This window comes from Mobula hypostoma, chromosome 4, assembly GCF_963921235.1.
Source record: "Mobula hypostoma chromosome 4, sMobHyp1.1, whole genome shotgun sequence".
Lineage (NCBI taxonomy): Eukaryota > Metazoa > Chordata > Chondrichthyes > Myliobatiformes > Myliobatidae > Mobula > Mobula hypostoma.
The window spans coordinates 128,198,849-128,212,813 of NC_086100.1; the positions used below are offsets into that span (position 1 = coordinate 128,198,849).

A 13,965-nucleotide genomic window follows, 5' to 3' on the forward strand; every position below is an offset into this window, starting at 1 on the left:
AGTTATTTTCTTCCCAAATCTAAGCTGCCGTGCCACGCTGACACTCGTATCACCCAGTCTATATAATAGTATTCATTCATCTCTTAACTTTTGACCATGGGAATCAACAAGCTATACAACTGCTAATAAATGGAGTACATCCTCAACAGACAACTCCACATGGATAGCAAATCAGACCTCAAACTCAGGAAGCTGCTTATTTACTTAACCAAGAATTACCAGGGCTAATTCTGGTTCACTCCACTATTCACTCAGCACAATAGGATAATTAGGATAAAAGAGCTTGTGTTAGTACTATGCCACTCATCTCCTTAAATACCCCGACTTTGTCACGGCCAATAAAGTATTTTAAAACTGCAGTCAATGCAAGAATATAGGAGGTGACAGCTAAATTTTGCATACTAAAACCCAAGAAACAGAAATGGATAAAAGTAAATTGTTCTAATGCTTTTAATCGATTCATTTAAACTAGGCAAAAGCAGCAGGCAAATCACTTCATACTTCTTCAAATATTGCAGAATTGGCATCAGAATCAGAATCGGGTTTACTATCACTGGAATATATCATAAAATTTGTTGTTTTGTGACAGCAGTACAATGCTTAGTCCACTGCTCTACTCTCTCTACATCCATGACTGTGTGGCTAGGCACAGCTCAAATGCCATCTATAAATTCACTGACATCACCACTGGTGTTGGCAGAATTTCAAACGGTGACTAGAAGGCGTACAGGGATAGGAGATATGGCAGCTAGTCAGTAAGACCAGAGAACTGATTGTGGACTTCAGAAGACAAGGGAACATACACCAGTTCTCGTAGAAGTGGAGAGAGTGAGCAATTTCAAGTTCCTGGGTATCAACATCTCTGAGGCATGATGCCAGCTATATTTCATTTGGAGTTTGAGGAGATTTGATATGTCACCAAAGATGCTCTTTTATTTACTTATTGTAATTCACGGTTTTTATTATGTATTGCATTGTACTGCTGCTGCAAAAACAACAAATGTCATGACCTATGCTGGTCATATTAAACCTGATTATGAAAAATCCACAGGTTCTGTGTGTGTGTTGTACTTAACTGGATGTTTTGTTCAGAAGGCTGTACGTATTTTGGTTACTTCCTTATTGCTTTTCAACTCGAATGGTAGCACGATTTTGTTCCCTTGATACTGTTGGTTGACTTGCTAGGACTTAGATCTCAAAATGCATCGTGGAAAATGTCAAATGACCTTTGCTCAGATTCAGATGCCTCTTCCTGTAATTTGTATTGTTCTGATGCAGTGAAATTAATGGTGGTGACTAGAATACCTCTGCTGCTGTGTCATTCTTGCGTTAATTTCTTTAAAAAGTTCCTTACCTTATAGAAACTCACCGGTGGTCTAGGTGGTAGTTTGAGCTTCAACACAGAGTTACTTCTGAGCATGTTAATGTTATAGAAGAATTTGATTGGTGAGAGTGGAGTGCTGATCATCAGGAGATGAACATAGTTTTTTAGATTATTTTTCCATGTAATTATATATACCCAGTGACCGCTTTATTAGGTACCTCATACCTTATGAAGTGACCACTGAGTATGTTTGTGGTCTTCTGTTGCCGTATCCTATTCATTTCAAGGTTTGACATTTTGTGCATTCAGAGATGCTCTTCTGCACATCACTGTTGTAATATGTAGTTATTTAAGTTACTGTCGCCGTCTTGTCAGCTTGGAAAAAGTCTGGCCATTCTCTTCTGACCTCTCTCATAACAAGGCAATTTTGCCCACAAAATTGTTGCTCACTGGATGATGAGATATTTGTATTAATAAGCAGGTGTACAGGTGTACCTGATAAAGCAGCCACTGAGTTTGTTTTCAAATTTTAAAAAATCTTGCCAAAGCTTTGAAGGCTGAACTAATTGACTGACTTTTTCCTGATTGCCAACCTGGAATGTTTTTAAACCCTGCTAGACTTTCCTATTCAATTTTATTCTATCTACTCTGCATAGGCAATTGCACAGAGGCTTACAGTTATGAATGGTTGCATTCATATTATAGAAGAGAAAAATGCAAAAGTATTTCAAAAGTTATTGGTAACCACCTCACAAACTTGGGTGGGATGACTGAAAAACATCTACATTTTAATTTTGGCATTGCGAGCTGTTGTTGCTGTGGTGTTTGTGTAAGAGCTGATAGATTGAAAACATGTAGAAATGCTGGTCACAGATTTGACCATCTGAACTGATGCTGAAGGTCAGTCAGTTTTATGACTGCAGCCTTGCTGATGCTGCTAAACATGTGTGAATTCTCCTGCTGTTTGGTCATGCTCCTTGTTTTGATCTACTGTAGCTAGCTGTATTCACCAATAAAGTGGGCCATGATAGTTGGTCAATGCCTGTCCGGAGAACATGCATAGGCATGGACTAAGAGGGCCGAGATGGCCTGTGTCCGTGCTGTAATTGTTATATACTATAAGTTAGAGATCTGCCTTTCAGCTGCTTCTGAATAGAGCTCTTCATTTGAAGGACCTTGTACAGAAATTTATGGTAGGTGTAAATCTAATAGGGGACTTTTACCTTTGTTCACCAAGTGTGTGTGCCAATATCAGCTATGAATCCGTTCACTTTCTGTATACCAGCAGTTTGTAGTCTTACTGTAAAGGAGTTGGTCACAGAGATACATTTCTCCCCTCTTTACTTGTACTTGTTTGTACGTTGTCCACGATGTTGCTGACTTCCTTCGCTGAATAGCAGCAAGGAGGGGAAGTGAATCTTTGAATCTTCTGGCAATGTTTCATGAATGTTTGCACCATAAAGTGTCAGGGACATAGTGACATGGCAGTAGAGATGAAGGGGCTGGGCTACACAGTTTCCATTGTTTTATATCTTGCTGTGTGGAAACTTATTGAATTTTTATCTGCTGTATGGCAATGCTTTTGCACAATGTTTAGTATGCAACCTTGTCACTAGAGAACAACTAAGGTTGTTACTCTTAATCTTAACATACAGGGTTCATTCCTAGATAACTCTCTAATGATGCATGGGCAAAGTTGTACATATCTACTGTTAGCAAGCATATCCCTGGGAATACCTGTGACTTGGCTGAAAGGAGTGTGTCTCCTATTTTAATCCAGTATCCCCTCCGACCCTTACTTGCAATACCAGTGCAACAAAGAAATAATATAGTCAGATTCCTTCATAGCCATACGAAGTTCAGGTGCTAAAATTCTCGTTGTATAATTAATCAAAAATGCTGGAAATATTCATGCTACATCTGTGAATAGGAGCAATTAGGAAGTGAGTCTCCTGTACATTGGGGAAAACTAAAGCAGTCTAGCGGGCCACTTTGTGAAGCAACTCGTTCTGTCCATAGGAGCAACCCTGAGCTTTCCATTGTCTTTCTCATTATAAATACAAGAACTTGAGAAGCACGTTGATTGTAGGATCTTTGCCTTAATGTGACATTCATTACTTAGCTTGTTACTAATTATGTTTCCCTTCTAATTTCAAAGGACCATTAGCCCAAGCTTCTTCAACAAGAGAAGCTTTTTGCCCTAAACTAATTATTTTATGAACATTAGCATTATTAATTCTGCTCAAAAAATTAGGGAAATGCCTCAAGACCATTTCCAATCTCTTGCTTAAATCACTCAACCTTGCATCACATCTTCACAAGCATCCCTGAAAGGAAATCAAGTCCTTAATAGTGCACTTTTCATTTTTCTTTTGTGTTCTATTCATCACAATAAATGTTCATACATCGTACTCTTGCTTCACTTTTGATGCTCTTGTCTCTATCAAAACACTTAATCCTCTTACCTTGGGTTATTCCCCTAGATAGGGCTTCCATCTCTTGTTTCCAGAGGAGACAGGTTTCAACGTTTCCAATACACAACAGGATGTTCATAGACCATATCAATCATTATAAGAGGCCTGTGATTTGCCCTGCTATTGTCGACTGCAACAAATTCATCTTAAAAGGCAGTGCTTCTCTTTCCCATTTCCAATTGATGGTGATACAGGCTGTTTTAAAACAAGTATCATCAGCTAATAATCTTTAAAAGTGTATCTGTAGAAACTCATCATAACTTAGAATATTATTAAGTTTGAGTAATTTAGAAATTAGGGCAAAGTAGCCACATAAGACATAGGAGCAGAATTAGGCCATTCAGCCCATTGAGTCTGCTCCGCCATTCCATCATGGCTGATCCTGGATCCCACTCAGCCCCAAACAATGCCGTCTCGCCATATACTTTGATGCCCTGACTGATCAGGAATGATCAACTTCCACCTTAAATATACCCATGGATTTGGCCTCCACTGCAGTCTGTAACAGAGCATTCCACAGATTTACTACAGAGTGGCTACAGGGTGACAGTCGGTTCAAGGTAGTTATGTCTGAAGCGAAAGTGAGGAATTGTTTCATCAGAACTTGGGTCATTAACCGGAAATGTTAGGATTCTGTACAGGTGCTGCTTGACCCAAGTATTTCCAGCATTTTCTGGTTTATGTCAGTTTTCAGAACCAGCAGTGTTCTGCTTTTGTGTTAGACAAATCTGAAATTAAGTCTGAACAAAGAAAACTATGTAGGTATGAAGGGTGAATTGTCTTGGGTGTATTCTGATGTGGCTTAAAAAGATTGTAAAGATAAGCAATGTCAAACATTTGAAGACTTAATCTTGAATTCACACCAGATGTGCATTTGTTATGGTATTAAAGAAAAAACAAAAAGGAAAATGATCTATAACATGAGAAATTCTGCAAATGCTGGAAATCCAAAGCAACAATTGTGGAGGAACTCAGCAGGTCAGGCAGACCTAGAAATAAATAAACAGGCAATGATTCAGCAAGACACTTCTTCTGGACTGACCTACAATGGTTTTATAAGCTAATAGATTGGAGTCAAGTTTATAAATTGGCTTATTATCGTCACATGCACTGAAGTGCAGTGAAATATTTGTATTACATGGCATCCATACAGGGCATTTCATTGCAACAGTATATTGAGGTCTTACAAGATAAAACAACACCAAAATGCAGAATGAAGTGTTGCAGTTACAGAGAAGGTGCAGGTAGACACTAGGGTGCAGGCCAGGACAAGATAGATGCCTGTTATGTTTTTGTTCGCTTCTTGTGCGGGGAGGGGGTTTTTCGGGGTTGATGACTGTGCTGCCTTTCTTTTCTTTCTTGGTTTCGTGGCTACCCAGAGAAGAAGGATTTCAAGTTGTATACTTTGATAATAAATGAACCTTTGAGTCAATCTTATCATACCAAGGGACCTTGTAACAGCAGGACAGGAGTAGTCTTTGAGCGTGATGATATGCACTTTCAGGCTTTTGTGTCCTCTGCAACACATCCATGGAAGTGAATAAACAGTCAACGGTTGGAGGTGTTGTAGATAGTGTGGAGGGCTGTCAGAGGTTACAGTGGGACATTGATAGGATGCAAAACTGGGCTGAGAAGTGGCAGATGGAGTTCAACACAGATACTTGTGAAGTGGTTCATTTTGGTAGGTCAAATATGATGGCAGAATATAGTATTAATGGTAAGACTCTTGGCAGTGTGGAGGATCAGAGGGATCTTGGGGTCCGAGTCCATAGGACGCTCAAAGCAGCTGCGCAGGTTGACTCTGTGGTTAAGAAGGCGTACGGTGCATTGGCCTTCATCAATCATGGAATTGAGTTTAGGAGTCAAGAGGTAATTTTGTAGTTATATAGGACCCTGGTCAGACCCCACTTGGAGTACTGTGCTCAGTTCTGATTGCCTCACTACAGGAAGGATGTGGAAGCCATAGGGTGCAGAGGAGATTTACAAAGATGTTGCCTGGATTGGGGAGCATGCCTTATGAGAATAGGTTGAGTAAACTCGGGCTTTTCTCCTTGGAGCAACGGAGGATGAGAGGTGACCTGATAGAGGTGCATAAGATGACGAAAGGCATTGATCGTGTGCATAGTCAGAGGCTTTTTCCCAGGGCTGAAATGGTTGCCACAAGAGGACACAGGTTTAAGGTGCTGGGGAGTAGGTACAGAGGAGATGTCAGGGTAAGTTTTTTACGCGGAGAGTGGTGAGTGCGTGGAATGGGCTGCCGTCGGCGGTGGTGGAGGCGGATATGATAGGGTTTTTTAAGAGACATTTAGATAGGTACATGGAGCTTAGTAAAATAGAGGGCTATAGGTAAGCCTAGTAATTTCTAAGGTAGGGACATGTTCAGCACGCCTTTGTGGGCCGAAGGGCCTGTATTGTGCTGTAGGTTTTCTATGTTTCTATGACATTTTAGGCCAAAACTCTTATTTATCCTCTGAGCAAAGGGAGGGGAGAGAAAAGAAAATGGGTGGTGGGATCTTTGATTATGTTAGCTGCTTTACTGAGGAGGCGAGAAGTTTAGACCGAGATAGTGGAAGGTAGGCTGTTTTCATGATGTACTGAGCTGTATCCACAACTTTCTCGTGAGCCATTGGCAGAGCAGTTGCCGTACTAAGCTGTGATGTATCCAGATAGGATGCCTTCGATGGTGCATTGATGAAATTGGTGAGGGTCAAAGAGGATATGGCAGACTGAATGTATTGTTGTCGAAAGGCAGATTGTAGAAACTTTATGTAAACAGGAGGCAGTTTACCAAAGCCAGAGTAGTGGACAAAATGCAGACTAAGGAAATGGAAAAGGTATTACACAAGTATTTTATAGGTGAAATTCATCAGGTCATCTTTCATCCATATCTTTTATTAGGTGTCGACATGATCTTTCCACTGCACCCATGTTCATCTTCCTGCAGCACACCCTCCCAAAATCACCTCGTTCCTCATCCTTTAGTAACTGAATTACGCCCTGAATTACTCCCTCGGTTAAGCAATATTTTGATCTTCATCCCCACTTTTGAATCACTCTGTAATTAACACCCCTTCCAATTTCTGTAATGTTCTCCAAACTATAACAAATGATAGCAACTGTCCTAATTGTGTCTGCTTGTTCACTTTCAGTAAGGCACTGAAGTGCATTTTGGATTTTAATATAACTGATAGAAGAGTTTTGTTGTTGTATCTTGAACTAAAAAACACCCTGTTCTCAACGATAAGATTGGTAGGTCACAAAGTCAGTCCTATATAATTCTAACCTTACCTTGAGAATATAATTGTTGAGAAATTGAAGGATCAAGGATCAACTATATTTGCCACATAGATTTACATGTGTTAGGGAATTGCCGTGGTGTGTTCGTGCTACATGCAACAAAAAACAACATTCAACAATTGTACAGAATAAAGAATTATATAAAAATAAAGTTAGAAGTACAGATATGGAATAAATATTCATAAATAAGAATCAGCGTGTATTTACAATGTAAACAGCATTATAAAAAGTGGTTTAAAGTGCAGTGTAGTGACTGAGATGGGTGGAGTGGTGGGGATCAAAACTGTCTGGGGGAAGAAACTTTTAAGATGGTATCAAGCTTTTGTTTCAATAGTCCTATAGCACTTCCCAGAAGGAAACTTTTGGTCACCTACCACTCCAATAGTCTCTGTGTCCAGCATATAATTCTCTGTAACTTCCATCTCCCACCCCCCCCCGACTTTCCATTTTTGCAGGGATCACTCCCCACGCGACTCCCTTATCCATTCATCCTTTCCACTGATCTCCCTCCTGGTACTTATCCTTGCAAGTCAAACAAGTGCTACACCTTCTCCGTGACTACCATTCAGGGCCTCAAACAGTTCTTCCAGGTAGTTGCCTCACTATAGGAAGAATGTGGAGACCATAGAAAGGGTGCAGAGGAGATTTACAAGAATGTTGCCTGGATTGGGGAGCACGCCTTCTGGGAATAGGTTGAGTGAACCCAGCCTTTTCTCCTTGGAGCGACGGAGGATGAGAGGTGACCTGATAGAGGTGTTCAAGTTAATGAGAGGCATTGGTCGTGTGGATAGTCCGAGACTTTTCCCCAGGGCTGAAATGGCTATCACGAGAGGGCATAGTTTTAAGGTACTTGGAAGTCGGTGCAGAGGAGATGTCAGGGGTAAGTTTTTTACGCAGAGAGTGGTGAATGCGTGAAATGGACTGCCGGCAACGGTGGTGGAGGCGGAAACGATAGGGTCTTTTAAGAGACTCCTGGATGGCTACATGGAGCTTAGAAAAATAGAGGGCTGTGGGTAAAGCCGAGGTAGTTCTAAGGTAGGGATATGTTCAGCACAGCTTTGTGGGCCGAAGGGCCTGTATTGTGCTGTAGGTTTTCTATGTTTCTATCTAATGTATCTGGAACTCCTGGTGTGTTCTTTGTGGTCTTGCTTGCTGGTATTCCTACATTCCTTCACTCAGTTCTGTACAAGCTGAAGTATTTACAAAATGTCTCAGAACTCTTCCACTACCATATCACTGATATGAAATGAAATGTCTCCAAGCCACAACTAAACACATGATCCATAGGCAGATCAAAGAACCCCCAAATCAGGATTTTCCACAATCCACAAAGTGAAGACCCTTATTTTTTTAAAAATATGCTAGTTGCCTTAGCATTCTGCTTAGATGGCCCAATGAGATAATTGAAAGTCAATTAGATCGTTATAAAAGCACCACATTTTCACAGCCAGAAATGAGACATTGCTGCACTAAATTAATCTCTGCTGATTTTTGTATCTGAAACTGGAGTATAGCTTAGATAGTTCTTGTCTATATAGCTGGAGGAGCTCAGTTTTAGTGGGACGAAGTACCAATGATTGTCATATTTGGTCCCCATTCCAAGTCATTAAAAGGTAAATTATATAGATTGTCTATGATATTAATACTCAATTTATGGAGTAGTTTTAATTTTGACAATTCGGTATTGAAATTCCATTATTTTTATTGATCTGGGATATGTATTCTGCATGCACATCCAAAATGGGCAATGCCTTCACATGAATTTTGAGCAGAAAGTCTTTTTTAATAACAATAGCTTTCAATAGTACTGAACTGAAGTGTACTTACTTGCCCGATACGCTAGAAGAGGTTATATTCAGCATGAATACACGATGCAGCAAATTTCCAGGATGGTAGCAAATCCCGACTCCGGGGAACTCTTGTTCAAGTTATATTTTCCCATTCGACAGATACACAGCAGTAACTGGGATACAATGTAATTATGGTTGTTATAAATCTCTGCTAATTCTTGCTGAATGCTGGCAGGTTAACATGTGTACAGAAATAAAACGTGTTTATAGACTTGCATATTACACCACTGAAGGTGGCCAATGGGTCTACGCCAGCTCCCAGCTGGCCAATCTCTTCACTCAAGTTCTCTTGTAGTCCTGAAAATTATGCTCTCTTGCTGCCCATCAATTTTCCTTTAGTACTTTTGCTACTTGCCTGCAAGGAGAACTCTACAAAAACAAAGTTGAAGGAACCGACTGTAACCACAGGGTCATTTAAATGTTGAATGTTGTTGGCAAAGTCTTTGCCTGAGACTTGGAGCCACAGAGTGGCTTCTGTGCTGGAAGGTCAACTATGGACATGGTTTTCTCTCTTTGCCATCTCCAGATTTAAGATCTAAGTTGCATGCATTGATCTTAACAAGGCATTTCACTGAGTCTGCAGAGGGTAGGCTCTTTCAGATCTCCCCTAAGGCAGCCTGCCTACCAAGACTACAGAGCATGATCCAATCCTTCCACAACAACACGAAGGGGTCTCTGCAGTACAATGGCAGCTCTTCAGAGCCCTTTGACATAATCAGTGGCATTAAACAACGCTGTCTTTTTGCCCTAGTGCTCTTCGAGGTCTTTTTTTACCCTCCTGAGAGACACAGTTGGGACTGCGACAAAGGGGATCAACTTCCACACTAGATAAGTTGGCAGGTTTTTAACCTCACCCACCTAAGAGCCAAAGTGCGCAAGGTAGTGATCAGAGACGAGCTGTTTGCTGATGCTGCAACAGTCGTAACCCACACTCTGCAGCCTCTCCACAGCTTGTTGGTCACTTCTCCCAGGCCTGCAAGGAATTTGGTCTGACCATTAGCCTGAAAGAAACAAGCTGCTTGGGACAAGAGGTGGAGGCATCTCCAGTCATTCACATTGATAACGACAAACTGGATGCTGTCCATCAGTTCACGTACCTGGGGTCCATCATCAGTGACCACCTCTTCTGGGACGCAGAAATCGACAAGCGCATTGGGAAGGCTGCAACAGCGCTTGTCTGCCTCACCACGTGAGTCTGGGAGAGCTCCAAACTCTCAGTCAAAACAAAGATGGCTGTGTACAATGCTTGTGTCAGCAGCACACTGCTGTACAGCAGCGAGACCTGGACAACATGCACTAAGCAGGAGAGAGGGCTCCACATCTTCCATTTAAGCTGCCTTCATCACACCTTGGGCACCTCCCGGAGAGACAGAGTACCCAATGCTGAGGTTCTGTCTCGTGTCGGCCTCCCTAGTGTCTAACCCTGCTCAGACAGCATAGGCTGTGCTGGCTGGGCCTTGTCTGCCACATGCAGTATGGCCACATACCAAAAGACATCTTCTCCAGTGAGCTGTCTTCAGGCAAGAGAATTGCTGGCTGTCCACAACTGCACTACAAGGATGGAGCATGAAGATACTGGACATCAACACTGAGTGCTGGGAGGAACTTGCAGCCGACCGCACCAGGTGGAGAAGCACCCTGAAACAACACTTTATGTCAGGTGAAGAAGAATTCCTGAAAGTGGCAGAAGATAAATGGTCCCATAGAAAGGAACGTTACAGCTCCAGCAGAGCTGACACCACTTACAGATGAAACCTTTGCAACAGAGACTGTCACTCTCACATTGGTCTCGTCAGCCACAGATGGCACTGCCCCAACAACGTAGACAGCTGGGACACAACATCCAGCGTCAACCTCGACCAATGGAGGGCCACACATTTAGCTGCAAGAGGAACTTGCATTAGCCAGTTAACCCACCAGTGTACCTATAGAGCATCCAGTGGAAATTCCCTTGGTCAGAGGGAGACTAGGCGTCTACATGAAGACAGCCTCAAAAGTGAAGAGTGAGCCTAATTCTTAGACTCTGTGAGGCAGCAGTGGCTTATTGAAGCTGTTGAATACTTTGATGATCTGAAGTGATTTTTTTTTCGGTCAGAAAGATGCTTATTGTGATAAAATGTGAATAGCAGCAAGCTGTAACAAATCAAAAAAGGAACAATGAACACAACTCATTTGCAAATGATTTCTGTCAAGAATTACTCTTACTCCTCAGCTACAAAATGTATTAAGTGTGTGTGTTAATTGTACACAGCAAGATCATACAAAAAAACTTCAAACCCTTTCATGATTTTTTTGGTGGTCCTTCTGAGTCATTTGCAGTCCATCAGAATCAAGATGATGTCCATCAGGAGTGGTGGGTCCTCAGATGACTGAGGCATATACTTCTGAATGTACATGTCCTTCGACAGGTGGGGAGATGTTGTTAATCTGGAAGTGGGACTTTTACTGCCTTGGCTCCAATGGTTCCATAATTTGTCACCCGGGAGCACGAATGCTTTACTTCAGGTAATATCACAGAATCTCTTAACAAGTGCCTGAACAGGCTGGCACACGCTTGGATGTAATTTTCACCTTAAATCTGCACAGTCAATGAACCCCACATCTCTCAAAATTAAGTTCTTCAGAGTTGAACTATTCAAGTAGCTCTTAAATTAACCTTTAACTTGCAAGTAAAATTAATGAAATGAGAAAAACGTGAGACTTGTAACAGCAGAATATTATTGACATCTATGGAGCTGTATTTCCATAAGACATAGCAGCAGAATTAAATTATTCATTTCATCGAAGTCTGCTCCATTTGATCATAGTTGATTTATTTTCTTGGTTTATTAATCAAGAATCTATCAGCCTCAGCTTTAAATATACTGAATGACCTGACCTCCACAGCTGTCTGTGTCAATAAATTCCACAAATTCACCACCCTATGGTTAAAGAAATTCCTCCTCATCTCTGTTGTAAAGGCATGTCCTATTCTGAGGCCCTCTACTCTCTCAATATTGGAAACCCTCTCCATGTCCACTCTATCCAGTCCTTTCAATATTTGGTTTCAGTGAAATCCCCTCCTCATTTTTCTGAACTGCATCAAGAAACTAATGTTTCTTGAGAGCGAAGCAGGTACAAACTGGTGTCTAGTTCAAATGGACAAACCCATTTCAATGATATTAGAAAGCTGTAGGAAACAGCTTTGCTATTAGGCTTTACAAGGGATTAGTCAGACCTCATTTGGAGTAATGTAAGCAGTTTTGGGCCCCGTTTCTAAGCAAGGATGTGCCGCCGTTGGAGAGGGTCTAGGAGAGGTTCATGTGAATGATCCAGTGTTGAATTTGATTTGTAAAGGAGAAGAAAATGATATTGGGAAAACTGTTACTGATCCTCCCATTTTTGAAACTGATGCTTTATTCAGATATCAAGTAGGAAACCCAAGTCCAGCAACTTTAAACATTCGTGCTTGTTAATTTCAACAGTTAGCACGGTCCCTGTGAAATTGAGGAGTTCAGTAATTACAGTACATTAAGCTTCAATAGCCCAGTATCTCCCCATTATAAATTTTCTGTGTCTGCTGGTCAAGTTGCCATGGCAGTAGTAAACAAAATTTAAAAAGCAAGTAAAATAACACCAGATAAATATCTTTATAATATGTTTTATATATTTGAGTAAGAATGTGCATTTTGTTTTATTACCTTTTTCGCCACCTTACTTCAGAGTGCACAGCAGTTTGAAATCAAATCTGAACCCCAAGGTACAAGCTGCTCTTCCTCTGAGTATACAGAGTGATAGGAGTGAGGGGGTAGCTGGTTTGGAAACTGCAGTCTGATTGGACAGTTGGAGTTTAGCTACAGACAGGCTGGAATTGAAATTAATGCATTGTGGCTAGATAGTGTGGGAATTGTTCAAAGGGAAAAAATACTATGTTTTAAAATACATTCTTCTGTTGCATTTTAAATGAAAAGTCAAGCAAGGTGTTGTGCTGACTGGAGTTTGGAATGTAAAGGAATTTCTCAGACACTGCCACTGATAATTTATTGAGCTGAGATGTTTTCAGATGAATTTCCTTTCAGTTCAGGCACTGTGAGTAGCAGATGGCGCCAGTCTCAATACATTCTTCAAAGTAATTGTCTCCCTTAGCCCCTCCCCCTCCCAACATGGAGTTGCTTTTGTTTTTAAGGCTATTTGGGGAAAACGCTGTTTTAACTTGTTTTGATATAATAGTTATAAGCATTAGTGAGGTAGCATGGATGAAATGCATTGATGAAGAATAACTCTGAGGCTTTAGAATCACATCAAAGTTCTTTGTTGAATGTCTGTATTTAACTACGCAAACAACAGGAATTCTGCAGATGCTGGAAATTCAAGCAACACACATCAAAGTTGCTGGTGACGCACACTTTTGGATCTCCCCCTCCCCCTCCAACTTTCAAATCTCTTACTCGCTCTTCCTTCAGTTAGTCCTGACGAAGGGTCTCGGCCTGAAATGTCGACTGTACCTCTTCCTAGAGATGCTGCCTGGCCTGCTGTGTTCACCAGCAACTTTGATGTGTGTTGTCTGTATTTAACTGTTGCTTCTTAAATAAGTAGTACTTTTTCTTGTCTTTCACTGCAATGATTTAATGCATGTTACGATTTTAGATGGTTTGCCTTTGTAGAAATATTGTCAATTCATGAAAATCAGAGGCACAGCCATCAATAGCAAACAAGTTGCTGGAATTAAAAAAAATTCAACAGCGTAACTCCTGCCATAGAAGAAATTGCAAAAAAGATTTCACTGCATCACCTCCATTTTCATAATGCATTTTGTAGGTGTTAGAAGTATATTTGCAGGGGAAAATATTCAGGGATATTGCAGAGATTCTGAACTTATCTGATAAGTGTTTGGGAGGAAAATGTCTGTAATTCTGATCCATGATTTTCACTGTTAAAGTGGACAAAAATTGAAAATGTCAAATAACCTGGAAATTTGGAATGATACTATTCTGTTCAATCTTAACAAATATACCTCAACAAAACATAATAATTTTTTTGT

At 40.9% G+C, this 13,965-nt stretch overlaps 1 protein-coding gene across 3 annotated transcripts in view; it reads left to right on the plus strand.

Moving 5' to 3' along the window:
* The window catches only part of fhdc1 (FH2 domain containing 1), a 106,451-nt gene that overhangs the window by 46,873 nt on the left and 45,613 nt on the right, over nt 1-13,965 (plus strand). The window lies entirely within an intron of this gene.